General features: G+C 34.7%; 1 long non-coding RNA gene across 1 annotated transcript in view; it reads left to right on the top strand.

Moving 5' to 3' along the window:
- Positions 1–14,730, top strand: part of LOC144454579 (uncharacterized) — a 68,890-nt gene extending 54,160 nt beyond the window's left edge. Inside the window, exon 2 of the long non-coding RNA XR_013483100.1 lies at positions 12,944–14,730. This is a non-coding gene — a long non-coding RNA (uncharacterized LOC144454579). The remainder of the gene's footprint in view (positions 1–12,943) is intronic.
- The last annotated feature ends 2,144 nt before the right edge of the window (positions 14,731–16,874 follow it).

The following is a 16,874-nucleotide window of genomic DNA, read 5'->3' as shown; positions in this document are numbered from 1 at the left end:
ACTGCACTCCTCTCCTATCCTGGCACAACACACCTTTTCTGCTAACTATCTAGGTTGTCTTTGGCTGGAAATTTGTTTCATTCCTTCTTTTTGTGGGTTCTGCTGCTCTAGAATTTGTTTAGAACCATTTTTACAGGTATTTGGAGGGGTTTGTGGGAGACCTCTGGCAAATTCCTGCCTTTACTCCTCCATCTTGGCTCCACCTTGCCCCCCCCTAGTTACTTTTTCAACTGTGCTTTAAAAATAGGTTACTTTGAGTAGACAGCATGACAATGTGCATATAGTTAACCTCAGAGTCTGGAGGACACATAGGTTCTCTATCATGCAAACTTAAGTACATCCCTTAACCTTTTACTAATCCAAGGGAATCTCTAAGGCCATCACTTCTAAAGCAGTTTCAGATTTGTGTTGGTAGTGAGAACTTCCCCAACAGAAATACCCTGAGCTCATAAAATTACAGGTAAAAAAATATAATTTCTTCTTTGATCCACTTGTTGAAATGAAAATCAAAGATTTCTTCCTCTACTAATGAAAAGTGCAAACTTTCCAAGCCTTAGTAGGAAATCAAATTACTACAGTAAAAATAAGCCTTATGTAATTAGCTAGCCTCATCTACAGACAAAAATAATACTGTCTGTCACATAATAATGTCAGATAATAATAATACTTTATAATCACTGGACATGTAACTGAGGTCTTTCCACTTTGCAGACTCTAAATTTATAGATCCATAGAAAATTAGAGCTAGATCATCATTTAGTTCAACCATGACCTGGGGAAGAATTACATCAACAACATTCCTGACAAGTGGGCATTTAGGATATGCCTGAAGGCTTCTGACAATGAGGAAATCAGTATGTCTGAAAGCGGCCCATTCCTCTGGATAGCTCTGCTTGTTTTAAAATCAATTTTATTGATATCATTTCTTTAATGTCGTCTACTTTCCAGTTTTACTCTGTCTCCATCCCCTAGGAACTATATTTTATAATAAAACATAAATTTTTAAAAAATTATATATATATATATATATATATATATATATATATGTGTGTGTGTGTGTGTGTGTGTGTGTGTGTGTATATGGGGTAGTATATAAAGTTTTACTCATATCTTTGGTGACCAACTTAGTCATTCTAATTTCAAAATATTCAGCTTCTATTATTTAAGTGAAATTATTTTCACTTTTGGAGGTATTCTTTATATTTTTCCTGGTCCTTCATTACTTCATTTTACATCAGTTCTTATTAGATTTTCTCCCCCTTCTTCCCCCCCACCCTCCCCAAGACTGAGCACAATCTGATATAGGCTATTCATTTACATTCCTATTAAACATATTTTCACATTAGTGAAGTTGTAAGTAAAAATTACAACCAATAGGAGGAACCATCAGAAAGATGAAACAAAACTCAACAGAAGGTAAAAATAAGTGATAGAGATTCCACTTCCACAGTTCTTTCTTTGGATGTGGACAGCATTTTCCATCACGAGGCCTCTGGAGATGTCTTAGATCCTTGTAATGCTGAGAAGGGTTCAGTCTAACAATCTTAGTCATCACATAACGTGGCTGTTATTGTGTACAGAGTCCTCTTGGTTCTTGGTTGCTCATTTTTAGTATTCATCAACTGCCTAAGTTAATTCTGAACTTTAACATTTCTGAAGCTATTATTTGAAGAGTGTACCTCTCTTTGTAATTACTCTCTTTTGCCTTTCCTTGCTTTCATCTTTTGTACATGTCTTTTAAGAAAGGTCGAGTTCCCTATGCACTCAGATAATTCTATTTAAAGAGCTCCCTTTGTTCCTCTCTGAAATAATTTATGTTTCTTTCATTAGATTTTTTTTAGAGATTATACCATCCACCTTAAACTATCTTCCCATGTTACTCCCTGACAACAAATGTTTTGGATAAATTTTTGTTCATGAGATCCTACACATACTTTATTTTAATTATTGGAAACTCATACCCCATTAATCTATAGTATTTAGACAACTGCAAGCTTTACACCTTCATTATTTAACAAAAATTCTAAAATGAAAGGAGGGTAAAGAATTCTTAAAGACCTTTGACTTTTTTCTCTATCAGAGACAGTGTGCATTTTCTACACACATTAATGTTACTTGATACCAATGGATACGCAAACAAAGTATAACCCTACAAGCCACTGGAGCAATCCCTTTGGCCATCATACTTTTAGAAACTAAGAAATTGTGTACTATCTTTTTTTTTTAAAGGCAATTGAGGCTAAGTGACTTGCCCAAGGTCACACAGCTAGTTAGTGTCAAGTGTTTGGTCTGAGTCCAGATTTGAACTCAGGTCCTCCTGACTTCAGGGTCGGTGCTCTATCCACTGCGCAACCTAGCCACCTAGCTGCCCCCATCTCTTTTCTGAATAACTCTCAAAGTTAATTGCTGTCGTAGAGGACATGCAGAGCTTACTGAGGGTTTTTTAGTGAGACTCCTCTCCCCAAAGTCTCCATTCAAGGCCATAATGCAAATATTATATACTAAAGATATTATCCAAAAAGACGTCTGTAGAAATTCAACTCACAGGGGCAACTAGGTGGCACAGCGTATAGAGCAGTGGCCCTGAAGTCGGGAGCACCTGAGTCTAAATCCAGCCTTAGACCAAACACTTGATACTTACTAGCTGTGTGACCCTGGGCAAGTCACTTAACCCCAATTGCCTAAAAAAAAAAAAAGAAAAGAAATTTAACTCACAGGCATTTTTTTCCTCCTCTCATAGGCTATCAGACATGAAATACTTTTTTGTACTTCAATCTCAACTCTTCAGGATTCCAATGTCTTCATTGCTGCCCTCTACCACCACCCTCATCAAGATATTTCAGACTTGTAATTAATTAGCATAGCCTTTAAGAACTCAGGGTGAGAGAAGAACTGCTCTTTATGGAATTTAAAATAATTTCCACCATTTTCAGTGCTCATAGCTATCATAATGAGTAACTTATTCTGGCAAATGAGCAATGTTTTGGCAAATTGGGGAATTCCAAAGAAGACAAAAAAGGGGGAAGGAATGAATCACCCTGAATTGAAATGTGTCTACCAGCTTGAGGCTGTTGAATGAAAAGGAACATGTGACGATAAATGTCATTTCAATGATTTTAATACTTTCGAAGAAAAACTGGTAATGGATGCAATGCCTAAAAAAAGTTAAAATATGAATTATTTCACAAAATTTTCATTCAAATAAAATAATGCATATTATTAATTTTATATTTCTGAGTACAGATTATTATTTATATTATTGTTGTTGTTAATATTAGTTTTAGTGGTAGTGGTCAGATGGTGGTGGTAGTGATGGTGTTAGCATGAAAATTTTTCCACTGGTTTCATTAGCACTACTCATAAAGCTTCTCCAAAGTATATCAGTGTGATGTTGAAGACAGACACATGGCCTCAAAGATAAGAATACCTGGATTCATATCTTGTGAGAAATATGGGCTATGTGACCATAGGCAAGTTGTTCATCCTATCTGTGCTCTGGACATTTTCCAAGGCTATAAATTGTTGAGAAAGTGTCAAACTGCATAGGTAGAAGGAGTTTCCTCACCCAAGAGTTCCAAGTATCAATGAAATCACAGATCCTTCTCTTTTGCCTGTTCCTCTATCAAAAAGCAGATCAATCAAACTTAAGCCTATATTGGTTCATCTTTTATTTGACTTTGTCTAGGTGATGTAGGCTTTATGAGGGAGCTCAAAAAAAGAAAAACAGTAGAAAATCATATGCTGAATGATGTACAAGCTCAGCCCGTAGATTTTTTAAGTGTCTTCCATGCACTGGAAGACTTCTACTCCCAAGGAATGTATAATGGCACACACTGCTTCCCTTGGAATAAATAACTTCTTGATACATGTATTTCATGCCCTGGCTGCTTATTCTTTTCCAAATTTCAAAGTTAGACTTCAAATCCTTCAATTATTGCTGATTAAAGAAGGAATTATGCAAGATTTTCTCAGTAAAAATGTGGTAAGTTGTTGGCATGATCCCCTCAGTGCTTGGCCTGCTCATTCACTTACCATAAAGAAGGTCTCTGTTTCCTGCAGAAATCAAGAAACTGGTACCCTTATGATTGACACAGTGAGTATGAAAATGATGAAACTACTCAAAAGGATTATTGAGCTCTTCAAATTCTCTAAGATTCAGTGAGACCACACTGTTTGTAACTAATGAAACTACAGTAATTCCACAAAGTCCTTATGCCTACCTTTCAGTCTTTCCTTCCTTCCTGGAGGTGGGAATTTCTTCTGAATCCTAAAAATGAACAAAAATTCATTTTCTATCATATCTCTTCTCATCCCCAACTGGAAAGTGTCTATAGATAAAACAAAGAAAAAACAAAGTTTCTTTGACAATCCACTCAGTTTCAGTTTTACTGCCATACTTCCTGCTTTTAGATCTCTTATTTTTTTTCCTTATTCCCTCCCTTCTCAGTACTGTGGTTAGAGAGAGAATAATATAAGACCATTGAATGTTTTTGGTTCTATATGGAGAAATACCAACTTTTAGATTTCCATGGTGCCTGAATGAATGCTACTATATTATTTATTATATATCATGTCATTATTGTATTATATTCTGTCCCCCTAGTTTAAAACAAACAAAAAAACTAGTTTGCCACCTATCATGAGTGATTGAAATTTCCCCTCTCTTTCCCATGGAGAATCTATAAACCATGGCTTACAATTGTTTTTCTTGAAGCTAGTTCTCTTTTTATTCAATCAATTTTTCTTCCCTTACATGGTATCCATTTCCTGACCAAAGCATCACTTGTGACCCTTACAGCATCCAGAATTTTGAAGCAATGACTTCAGCATCTCAGGGTGATATCTCTTGGTGTTCTCTTCCATGGGATAACTGCACCCACAAAATGAATTTTGTTCTTAAATGATGAACTGTTAGGTAAGAGTGTGACACTTTCTCAAAAATGCAAAGAAGGAAATCTTTTTGTTTCTTTTCTCACCAGTGACTCCATTGTCAGCTTAGGATTTGAAATCTGAAATGCCTATTTCCAGGATGAATCCCTGAGTAGAATGGAAGAAGCCAAACATTTAAAGACTTCTTTTTTATAATATTGTGTATTTAGGAAAAATTCATCTCATATGGACATATTTACTTATTGTTTGCTTATATGATTTATAATCATGGTTAAAGAAAAAAATTGATTGATTATAATCATGTAATTAATTGGCTAAAAGTATGAATTTCAAGTCTGGCAGAATATTGGCTTTTCATGTTTTGTTTAATATTCTATAAATCAATCCAAAATGATATATTTATTAACCATCTACTACATGCACAAGACTGTGTTGGAGTCTGTCACACATACACACACACTAAAGAAACAGTTTCTGCCTTTATGAAACTTATATTCTATGATGAATGATATCCTTAAATTCAATGAAAAAGTGTTGAGGGAAGGAGCTATTTAAGACTTTTTCCTAGCTTTATCTGGGGGTGTTAGACAATGTTTAAAAATGAGCTCTCTGGGAAAAAAATGTATTCATGATACAGTTTTAAGTTAATCTAAATTATTAACATTTTCCCATCTTTGCCTTAAGTCCAGCCAAGCCTTGGTTTGTAACATTTGCCAATTTCCAAGGTGTAAATGCTTACATAGAAATTTTAACAATTTACCCTCTAACATTATAGAAGCTGGCTCTAATATACTTATGGAGTAATACCTACTACTGTGGAATATGTGTATGTGTGTCAGTCTGGGAATAGTGTACAAGTGAATATATAATAGTATTTAAGATAATCATCATGTAGAAATATAGGTTCATGAGACAGAAAAGAGAATCTAGTAACTACTGCTCAATTCATTTTGTTATATTTAGGAATATATTCTGTCTCTTAGAGCAATCTTTCTTTCTAACCCCAGATACAAAGGAGAGAAGTGGAAACTGTGATAGAGACTGCTCTAAGGTAGATAAACTTGAACCAACCATAATGACTGTAATAAGCAGAGCCAAAAAAATAAAAAAGGAAAAGAAAGGAAATGAGCAAAAATAAATTTTATCAGCTTTTTTTTAGGATTGTTAAAGGGAAAACAACAGATAGAAGGATGTTTTTCATTTATGTAAATATAAAAAGCAATCAGAAAACAACTGCACTGCTGAAAACTAATGCATGGAAATAGATATCTGATTTCATTGGGGTAACAGATGCTTGGCTAATTCAAGATATCAACAAGGATGTGAAAACAGTAGGGTATAAAGTCACCCCATGATGTGTCAAAGCTGGGAATTTCTAAAAGATGCAGTCACTGACTTGCCAGCTTAATTGTGCGAGCCGCTGTTGCTATTAAAACTTGATTTTTTAAACTTTATTTCGTGCCTCTGTTGCATTACCACCCACAGCTTAAGGCACACTAATTGGGTGCTATTGGGAAATTAATATAAGCAAAGTAACAAAAGTTAGAAATTTTGATACTAAAACAAAATATGTAGGTCCTATTTAGAAGAGGGAAAGATACAACGGAATTTATGTAAAAGCAACTGTCATTCCCAATGTCTAAAGCTGTTATTTGTGCTCATTTTAGGGAAAAGAAGTTCAAAGTAATTCATGCAAAGTAGCCTTATAGTTGAACAGGTGTGAAATAAACATCAGAAAAGAAAGCACCTCCATGTATATTAAGGTCATCATATTTTGAAAATCTTGATTGGTAAAAAAAAAAGGGGGTATCAAAGAGTTCAGATGTGTTTGATTCTGAATACAAGAGAGATGATAGATGAAATAGATAGGGAGATAAATAGATATCTATCTCCATCTATCATCACCTTATATATATGGTATCTAGAATTATCTTGGAATCATGGTGGACCTTTTATATTTAGAACAGTAACAGATACTGAAACATCTATAAATTGTTTAGGAGACACACACACAGTATATACACACACATACACATATATATGCATGTATGTGTTTATATATACATATATGTGTATGTATTATATATGTTCTCTTTTGATCAATTAGCTAGCTTTTATTTAGCTGGGAAGTCAGTGCTAAACTGGGAGTTCAAAACATAATAATCAGATGAAATGGGGAAGTATCTATCTGCTTTCTGTTATTTCAGAGTTCCCTATCTTTAATATATAAGAAGTGAACTTTGATAACAACAAAATATGTGTCGGATGGACTTGGTAGTGAGAAACAATGAAATTTAAAAGGTACTGCTGTTCCTAGATTTCATCCAGCAAGATACCAGAATGGAAAAAGGAGGGAGCTAATGTCAGAAACCCATCTGTAGTAATCCCAGCTGCATCCACATAAATTTAGGACATTGATGAACTCATTGGTCATTAAGAAATTACAGCAAATTTAGGGAGTAAATGGAAGAAATACAAAAGAAAAATATGTTGCTTTGAGAAGTGGTGAGCTCTCCTTGGAAGGCTTCAAAAGGAGACTGGACTGCCACTTCTCAGGTTTGTTAGTATAAGGATTACTTCAAATATGGGTTGGAGTAAATGGCCACTAAAATCTCTTTCAAATACCAAAATCTGTGATTTGTTTTGCTTTTTAGCATTCTATGAAAAGGATGAGACAAGATATAGGGGCTTGGAAAATATGTTTAAAAGACAGTAGTTTATTATAATTAAAGGTTAGAGAATATTGAAGGGAATAATATGAGCTATGACTGGAAAAGAGTATTGCCAGATTATGAAGGGCTTTGAAGGAAAGAATTTCTTTGTTTTAATCTAATTTTATTTATTTTTGTGACATTATAAGTTCCAAACTGCCCCCTTCCCTCCCTCTCACTAGAGAAGGCCAACATATCACACACACACACACACACATATGTGTATATATACATAATGTATATATATGTATATATACATTATGTATATATATATACATGTATATATGTATATATACATTATGTATATATATATATACATGTATATATGTAAAACCATACTATGCATACTTCTATTTATCAGTTCTTTCTCTGGAGGTGACTAGCATCTTCCTTCATAAGTCCTTTGTAGTTAATTTGAGTATTTATGATACTCAGAATAACTTAATCATTCACAGCTGTTCCTCAAACAATATTGCTGTTACTATACAGAATATTTTCTTGGTTCTGCTCGTTTTACTCTTCTTTATTTCATGCAAGTCTTTCCATATTTTATATAAAATCAACCATTTCATCATTTCTTATAGTACATTAATATTCCATCACAATCATATACCACAACTTGTTTAGCCATTCCCCAATTGGTGGTCATCCCCTCAAGTTCCAGTTCTTTGCTACCACAAAGAAATCTCTTATAAATATTTTAGAACATACAGATTATTTTCCTTTTTCTGATCACCTGGGAAAGAGACATTACAGTGGTATTTCTGAGTTAGGACATAATTTCAGATTGTTCTCCTAAATGGTTGGATCAATTCATAGGTCTGCTAACGAAGTATTAGTGTCACAATTTCTCTATATCCCTTCCAACATTTTTCATTTTCTTCTTCTATCATTTTAGCCAATTTGACAGGTATGAGATGATATCTCATAATTATTTTAATTTGTATTTTCTAATCAACAATGATTTAGAGAATTTTTCATAGGGAAAGAAATTTTCACATTAAGTACACAGTAAATAGGAACCCAATCAAAGCAATGAAGTTACTTAACTGATGCAATGATTTAAGAATACTTTTTAGGGGACTAATGCAAAAGTCCAAATGGGTTATATTATGATAATGGTACTGGCAAGAGCGAGAAAAGGGAGGAAATGCCCAGAAAGATTAATGCATAAGTGTTTAATTACACAGTTCTGATTGTAATCCTGACTAGTATCTGAATACTAGCTGACAACAAAAATCAAGAACAATCTTTAGGTCAGCTAAGCTTCAGTGGAAAGAATGATGAGTAAAAACTCTGATGTTATAAAGTACAAGGAATTCCAAGGAATTTGGATGTTAGGTATCTTCCAAAAAGTTGGTCACTCAAAAGACACAGAGCTAGTCATGTAGGAAGGATGATAAATGAGAAATGCCACCTAACTAAAAGATTGTGTTCTATAGAATGAACAACAAGTTGAGTATGAAAGAGTCCAATTATTTGGACGAAGACGTGTTATCATTCTGCATTACCAGAAAGAGTTTCAATACCAAGATTTCTTTCTCTACTCTTGAAAAACCACAAAATAGAACAAAAAAATCAATTCAATAGATATGATTTTTGAATGACTTATATTATCCTCAGCTTTAACTAAAATGGGTTTATTTTCCAATTCTTGTCCAGACAATCACAATAGAGTCTTACTGCATTTTGTAATTAAGCTACATTTTTGAGTTTGTTGTATAACAGTCACCAACTGTTCCAGATGTATCTTGAAATCTGGAGTGAAAAATGGCTATGCCATCTATGGAAGCCACTTCTACTTGCCGATACCCCAAATGTCTATAGTGGAAAGAATCTTGGAAGGTTCACATGATTCTATTATATAATCACTTTTTACCAGAGGATAACTGTCTGAGTTAGCAACAGCACTAATTTTCCTGTAACAAATCAAAATGTTTTTATCTCATATATCTTGGGAATCAAAAGCACTTGTAAGATCCAAATGATTACACATGGTGAAAAATCCAGCCACTTCAATATCTCATTTACCTCCTTCATAGCTATTAATATATTAATTTTCATTTACCCCCAAATAATATGTATTCTCAACAGAGAGAACAGTACTGAGTAAAAAGAGAAGTATTCTATTCCTGAATTATTTTTCCTTACAGCCTCTGGGGAACTTTTTTTTTTTAACTAGTTAGGATTGCCATAAGCTTTTCTTCACTGACATTCAATTTTTTGTCTTTTGGTGTTAATTCTCTAGACGTATTAACCCCTATTCTCACCCTGGAAGCTGCCTTCACCACCATACTATAACAGCTTTCTTGCCTTGGAAGGACCCTCCAATTCTGTGGCCCATTCCTCTCATCAGTGATTTCCTCCTGGAACCTCAATATTAAGGAAGAAGTCTCAGGCCACTCATGCTGACTCCTTAATTCCTTTCTGGTCCACCCCCCCTCCACTAACTATCCATACTTCTTTTTCCATTATGCTCTAGAAACCTTTTCAACCTGGAAAATCCTCCTGTCATTTCAGCCTTCTCACACTGGAAGATTCCTCTACCCTTTCAGGCTCTTCCTCTTAGTGTTGTTTCTTCTTGGCATCTCCATTTTAAGGAAAGGCCCCTAGGTCAGCCATGTTTATTGTTTTATTCCTCTCTTGGCCATGTTCCTGAATTTCCAGACATCTTTCTCCACCATGCTTCATGGGTTACCCCCTCCCTTTTTTCATCTTCCTTTTATATTTTGGCTTCCTTTATTAGGATGTAACCTCCTTGAACAGGGATTGTTTTGTTTTGTTTTGTTTTGTTTTTCTGTTTCTCTTTGTATTCCCAGTATTTAATATGATGCCTGGCACATAGTAAGCATTTAATAAATACTTGTTGGCTTCACTCATTGTAGGAGCAACCAGCTCAGACCATTTACACTGGTTCAAAGATTTTTCTGCCTTAGATTTTGAAATTAAGGCTAATTACATCCTCAATTCATTTAACCCCCCCCATGCCTGTTTCCTCCTAAGTAAAATGAGAGGGTTGGTCTAGATAACCTCTAGATAATTCCAATTCTATATTTATAATCCTATGATCCATCTATATAACCAGAAATTAAGAAAACATTACAAATTTAGATTTCAATAGTTACTGGTATGTTGTCTCTGTTGTTCATTGAGTCTTGTACAATAGCTATGCTTAAGCTGATTAGTTAGAGTTAAGATATTATCAATTAATCAAATGGAAAATGGATTGAAGTAAGGAGAGATTTGAAACAGGCAGACCCACCATCAGGTTATTGCAGTAAGTGAGGTATAATGTGATGAGGTATAATGTGATGTGATGAGGGCTTGTGCAGTGTGGTGGCAATATCAGAGGAGATGGAGGCATATTCAGAAGATGTGAAATTGACAAGCTTTGGCAAAAGATTAGATATAGGGAGTAAGAGGCAGTGAGGGATTCAGGAAGGTTCCTTAATTGTGAGTCTGAGGGAATGGGAGGGTGGTGTTGCCTCTACAGTAATAGGGAAGTTAGAAGCAGGTGAAAGTTTAGGGGGAAAGATAGAATTCTGTTTTAGACAGATTGATTTTATGTTGTCGACTGGGCATCCAGTCCAAGATATCTGAAAGTCAGTTGGAGATAGGAGATTGGAAGTCAGCAGAGAGATAGAGGAAGGATAGGTAGATCTGAGAATCATCAGCATAGAGATGCTACTTAAATCTATGTGAGCTGATGAGATCACCAAGTGAAGGAGGGAGGGAGAAGATAAGAAGAGAAGAGGATCCAGGACAAAACCCTGAGGGACACTTATGATTAGAGGCATAATCTGGAGAACGATCCAGCAAAGAAGAAAGAGAAGAAGCAATCAGAAGTAGGAGGAAAATGAGGGGGAAGTGGTGTCCTGAAAAACCCAGAAAACAGACAGTATCAAGGAAGAAAGAATGACCAACCATGTCAAAAGTTGCAGAGATGTCAAGGAGAATGAGGATTGTGAAAAGGCAATTGGACTTTGCAACTAAGGTATCATTAGTATTTTTGGAGAGAGCAGTTTCAGTAGAATGATAAAGCCAGAAGCCAGATTGTAAGTGGCTAAGAAAAGAGTGAGAGGAGAGAAAGTGGAGCCACATATTGTGGATGGCCTTTTCATGGACTTCAGCTACAAAAGGCAGAAGAGACAAAGGATGATAGTTAGCAAGGACAAAAGGATCAAGTGAAGGACTTTCCAGGATAGGGAAGAAAGGGGTATGCTTGTAGGCAGTGGGAAATGAGCCAGTGGAGAGGGAGAGATTTAAAATAAATGAGAGTGAGGATGACAGGGGGAAATATATGGAAAGAGATGGGATGGATTGGGATTGCTTGATGAAGTAGAGGGCTTGTTCTTGGTAAGGAGTAAGTCTATCTCATCATGTGACACATTGGTAAAGGCAGATAGAGTGGAGAGAAAAGGGATTTCATGGTGAATCACCCTTATATCAAATCAGCAGAATATTATAGTGGATATAGTTCTGAATTTGCAGTTAAGAAAACCTGAGTTCAAATCTTGCTTATAACACTACTTCTAAGAACATAGGTAAATTACAAACTCTGAATTTCACGTACTTTTCTAAGACAATTTAATTCAAATATAAATACATTTCAATGAAACCTATATGCTTATTCAGAACTATATCTCTTGGCCCGGTGGATTGGGTCAAGTAGCTACAGAGTGGTCACAGCAAGAAAAGTGACATAGTAGAATGCTGTAAATGAACTTTAAATAAATTAGAAAAACTAATTTCTTACCTTGAATCTCAATTGTTAAGTGGAAAATATCCCAAAGTCAAAAGTATAAGTATAAGTATACCCAGAGAGATACGATTATTTACAGAATTATTTTTAAAATATATGGGGAACAAAAGCTTGACATTTAAAACACAGAAATGTAGTCCACAGTTAACCTAAGGAAACAGCCATATAAAATGAGAAGGAGGGGATTCTGCAGTGGGAAGGGATGTTTAAGATTTTATGCCACTGATAAATAATGAAAAGCCAGTGTTTCACAAATTGAATACAAAGAGATGGTAAGAGAAAATAACAGGTACTTGTGCAAAGGAAGGTAACACCAAAGCACATGAGAACAATCAAAATAACCTAAAAATGACATGGTATGGGAGTCATCAAAGCAGTGAATGTGAAGTGCTTTGTGAAATCACCCTTCTCAGATCTTTTTCAAAATAGATTCCCTCGAGTCCAAAGCCCTGAATTTATTTTTAACAAGATATTTCTCCCTTTTGCTTTTCAAATTTTTGTGTACTTTATTCCTAATGAGCTTACTAATTTGGAAGAGTTCTTTCTAATGTAGAAGTTTTCAAATTACTGTTTTTTCTAGGGGCCAAGCTCTGTACTGCTAATGGTCTGCTCCAGTACCAGAAACCTAGAAGAGTTATCATACAGAAACCTATGCAGACTTCCTTCCTGTGATGCTTCAAAATTCTACCATTGTAAAGAGAGAGAAGAGACTAACAAAAAATATTTTCTTTCTAAGTTTGGTGTCTGCCATGATTTAAAAAATCCAAATTTCTTTTAGTTGCCATTTGAACCATCTGATTCTCATCCTTTTGACATAAGTAATCAAAATGTGATTTGTGTGTGCTATGATCTGGAAGAAACTATGTGCTTTATATTTGACTAACATCTTTCTTTAAAAATAGTGACTTCTGCTTGACAAAGCACAGATGAACTTGAAGTTCAATAAGAAAATGGAATCTTCCATCTTCAAGTTGAACCTCAGTTTGACCAGCAACATCAGCTACATTGTTCTTAATTTAAGTGTGTATTTTGTTGGAAAAGTAAATGTCATGAATAAATCTTCACAAAGTCTGTAGATCTGACAAATCATGTGGTATTTAATAAAACACATTCTCAAAGAAAATGTTTTCAAAGCTCTCTGGGAGGTATGCCTGAGTAGAGACCAAAGAGAGTGTCACAATAATGCCAACTGAGGGAGAGCTGAAAAAGAAACCTCTCTGCCAGTAGCATCAATATTTTTCCCTTTTATGTCTACATTAAATAAAACAAGATGAATGTTTCTTTCTCTCAAACAATCAAATCCTCAGCTACCTCTCATATCCATATTTTATGAGGTATACCCAATGAGTAGGGTGAAGTTTCTTTACTATTGCTGTACTGGTATTGCAAATATTTGAATAAATCCATGGGTTTATCAGTGTAGGCAGGTTACTCTTTCCCCAATGAATACTTCCTTTCATACCTTCTCATCCTATGGAAATATCACAGGGCCACATTGGAGACAGCTCAAAGCAGCTCTCCCAGAAGCAATTGTCAAATTTTCAATGTATTATACCTTCTAAATGAGCCAACACTACAAATAAGGGCTAATTTATTGTTTGTTGATTGCCTAGACTTAAGAAAATGTTAATTATGTAAATGAAACTTACAAGTGTATTGGATGTTTTCAGAAGTCTGGTTGTTAAACATTTACCAGTACATCCCTGGTTATCCATGTCTTTCTAAAAATTCCCCATAGGGAATCTCTCTAACCTTTAGGTAACTCAATCTGTTTTAATAGCTTCAGGATACCAATGTAGCACTAGAGTTGTCTATCAGTTCTCTCTCATTCTTGACATATGGTCAGCCAATAAATAAAAGTAGTTGCTATTGTTGCTATGGTTATCATCCTCTTTGCAATAAGGAAGTGAAATGGGAAAAAAGACAAAGGGTAAGGAGAAGAATGAAAGAGGAAGAGATGGGAAAATACAAAGGAAAGGAAAAGGAGGAGAATTCATATTTTCAGTGCTTTACTATTTAGAAAACGCCTTATATGAAATAGTGGTTTAACTAATTTGCAAATGAAAATGTTAAGTAACTTGTTCATGTACTCAGTGGTAGAGGAATGATCCAAACATAGGATTTTGTTTCAGTCTACTTCTCCTTCCTGAATGCCCTTTTAAAATGCCTTATAAATGTCTCATTTTCATAGCTATCATTTATTGTATGCAGGTTAAAATCTATCAATCTACTTAGGTATATCCATTGCATATATGCGTATGTATGTATACATGTATACTCGTTTCTCAGTAATCCTTTCTGCTATATCAATTTGGACACATTTTTGTTATTTCTGTAATACATTTTACTAAAAAATCATTTTACATATTGAACTCCCCTTAAACATTATACCTGCTGTATGAACCAAGTATCACTGTCATTTGTATATTATTCTAGCTACTCTATATTGGTCTCAACATTGCAAAAGTTGTTACCCCTGTAAGGTAACTAACTGACTGAGTTCTGCCAAATTTGGTTGCTTGAAAACAAGGAAAACTGTGGAAAGTATAGAAAGCTGTCTTGTGACTCAGAGTCTTGTGCTAAGGTAACAAAATATTTGAATACAAGCTTGGAAAACTCAGGGAAGCTAAGTAGACTTTCACATTGTATATAAAAGACTAAGTTGCTTTCATTTCATGATGGGTGAAACAAAATATGTCAAACCAAGTATATGGAGGATTGAATGCCTTCAGTATCTTCCACCTACCCCCATTCATTTTTTACAATTTTCTTTCTATCTGCATAATCAAAGATAAATAATGAATTAAGACAAATACATATATTTTGCTGGACAGTGAAAGTGAGGGAGCACGAAAATGAAAAAAAGCAAAACAAAATGGAGGGAAAAAAGAGAAGAAATTCCTAAGTTGGATCCTTGAATCCTACCAGAGTATGCAGACATTGTAAACAATTAACTCTATACTAGAAAGAAATGACTTGCACAAGTCTGACAACGCCTCTTTAATCATCCCTCTTCGGTAACATAGTGGAGAGATAAGGGATAAAGATGACACATAAGGCTACTTTTCAGTTTTAAATCTTTTGATCCCTTTGCTTATACCTTTGGTCTTACAGAAAAGATTGCTCATCCAACGTGAATTACTAGCCAATTTTTAATAAATTCACAAGCATTTATTAAGTGGTTATCAAGTGTTGGTCAGTATCAGGAATGGAGGATACAAAGAAAAACAAAACAAAACAAAAATTCCCTTCCTTTAAGGAACTGACATTTTCATGAGGGCAACAATAAACACTATATAATTATGTGAAACGAGGACAACTAGGTGGATCAATAATGGATAGGGCTCAAATATTGCACTCAGGAAGACCTGAGTTCAATTTCTACCTTAGAGTGTCACAAGCTATGTGATCCTGAGCAAGGTACTTACTCTCTGTATGCCCTGGTTTTCTTATCTATGAAATGGGATAATAATAGCACTCTCAGGGTAGAATTAGGATAGGATCAAATGAATTAACACCTGTAAAACACTTTGTAAACCTTAAAGTGCTATATAAATGCTAACTGATGATGTTACAAAGTGGATGGGAAGGTAACCTTAAAGGGATGCTTAATGTTTAAGTGAAGGGTAATACAATTATGCAAAATATTTAATAAATATATACCACATGTAAAATCACTACAGAGTAAATACGTATCTATAGCATTCAAGACATTCTCTCTTGACGCCTGTCTGTTATCTTGTTCTCACTCCTTCAACAAATCCCAAGGCAATTATCAACATCATGTGTCAAAATTTAAGATCTTTCATCACAATAATATAATTTCTGAAACTACCGTATTCTCAATCCATTTCAATATTTCTGTTCCATACATCTAATCAGCTGATCAAATCATATTAAAGTTAAAATCTTTATCTTGTCAAATTAATACCCTTTCTTGTCAATCACAGTTCACTCCCCTTTCTTGACAAGACCAATGACATGCAAATTTAGGTGATTTACAATCCTTATCCATTTCGCCCATTAATTTCCGAATCTTCAATTTCAGTTTCTGGCTTCCTCCCAATCCTCTCTAACTAAATTGTGATAAGATGACTATTGGATTTTTTGTTCTCATTATTTCTGGAAGCTGTCTCCTACTTCTCAACCTTTACATGATAGATACAGCTGTCAAAAACCTGGGCACGATCCCAGACACTGAACTTTCCTATAAGGAAAAAAAAGTGAAAGGTGCATTTGAGAATATTACTTAAGAAAAGGAACCTAAGGATACTGAGTGATTTAACTATAGGTCATAATCTTTACCAAAATCACTCCACATTTTCTTTTAGTACTGCACAAGAACAAGTGAGAGGAGATATATGAAGTTATCCCATTTTCAGCTTAGTGATAATCTGTATTAAGCCACTATTACCCAAAACATAACACTTCTAGACCAATTCATTTCATAACAATTTGTTAAATGCCTACTAGATGACTAGTGATTTCCCTTCTAGCTTTAAAATCTTCAT

Source organism: Phascolarctos cinereus, unplaced genomic scaffold (assembly GCF_003287225.1).
Source record: "Phascolarctos cinereus isolate Bilbo 61053 unplaced genomic scaffold, phaCin_HiC Scaffold_726;HRSCAF=1367, whole genome shotgun sequence".
In the NCBI taxonomy this organism is placed as follows: Eukaryota; Metazoa; Chordata; class Mammalia; order Diprotodontia; family Phascolarctidae; genus Phascolarctos; species Phascolarctos cinereus.
The sequence above is the reverse complement of the archived record's forward strand: the minus strand, read 5'-3'. Positions and strand labels throughout refer to the sequence as shown.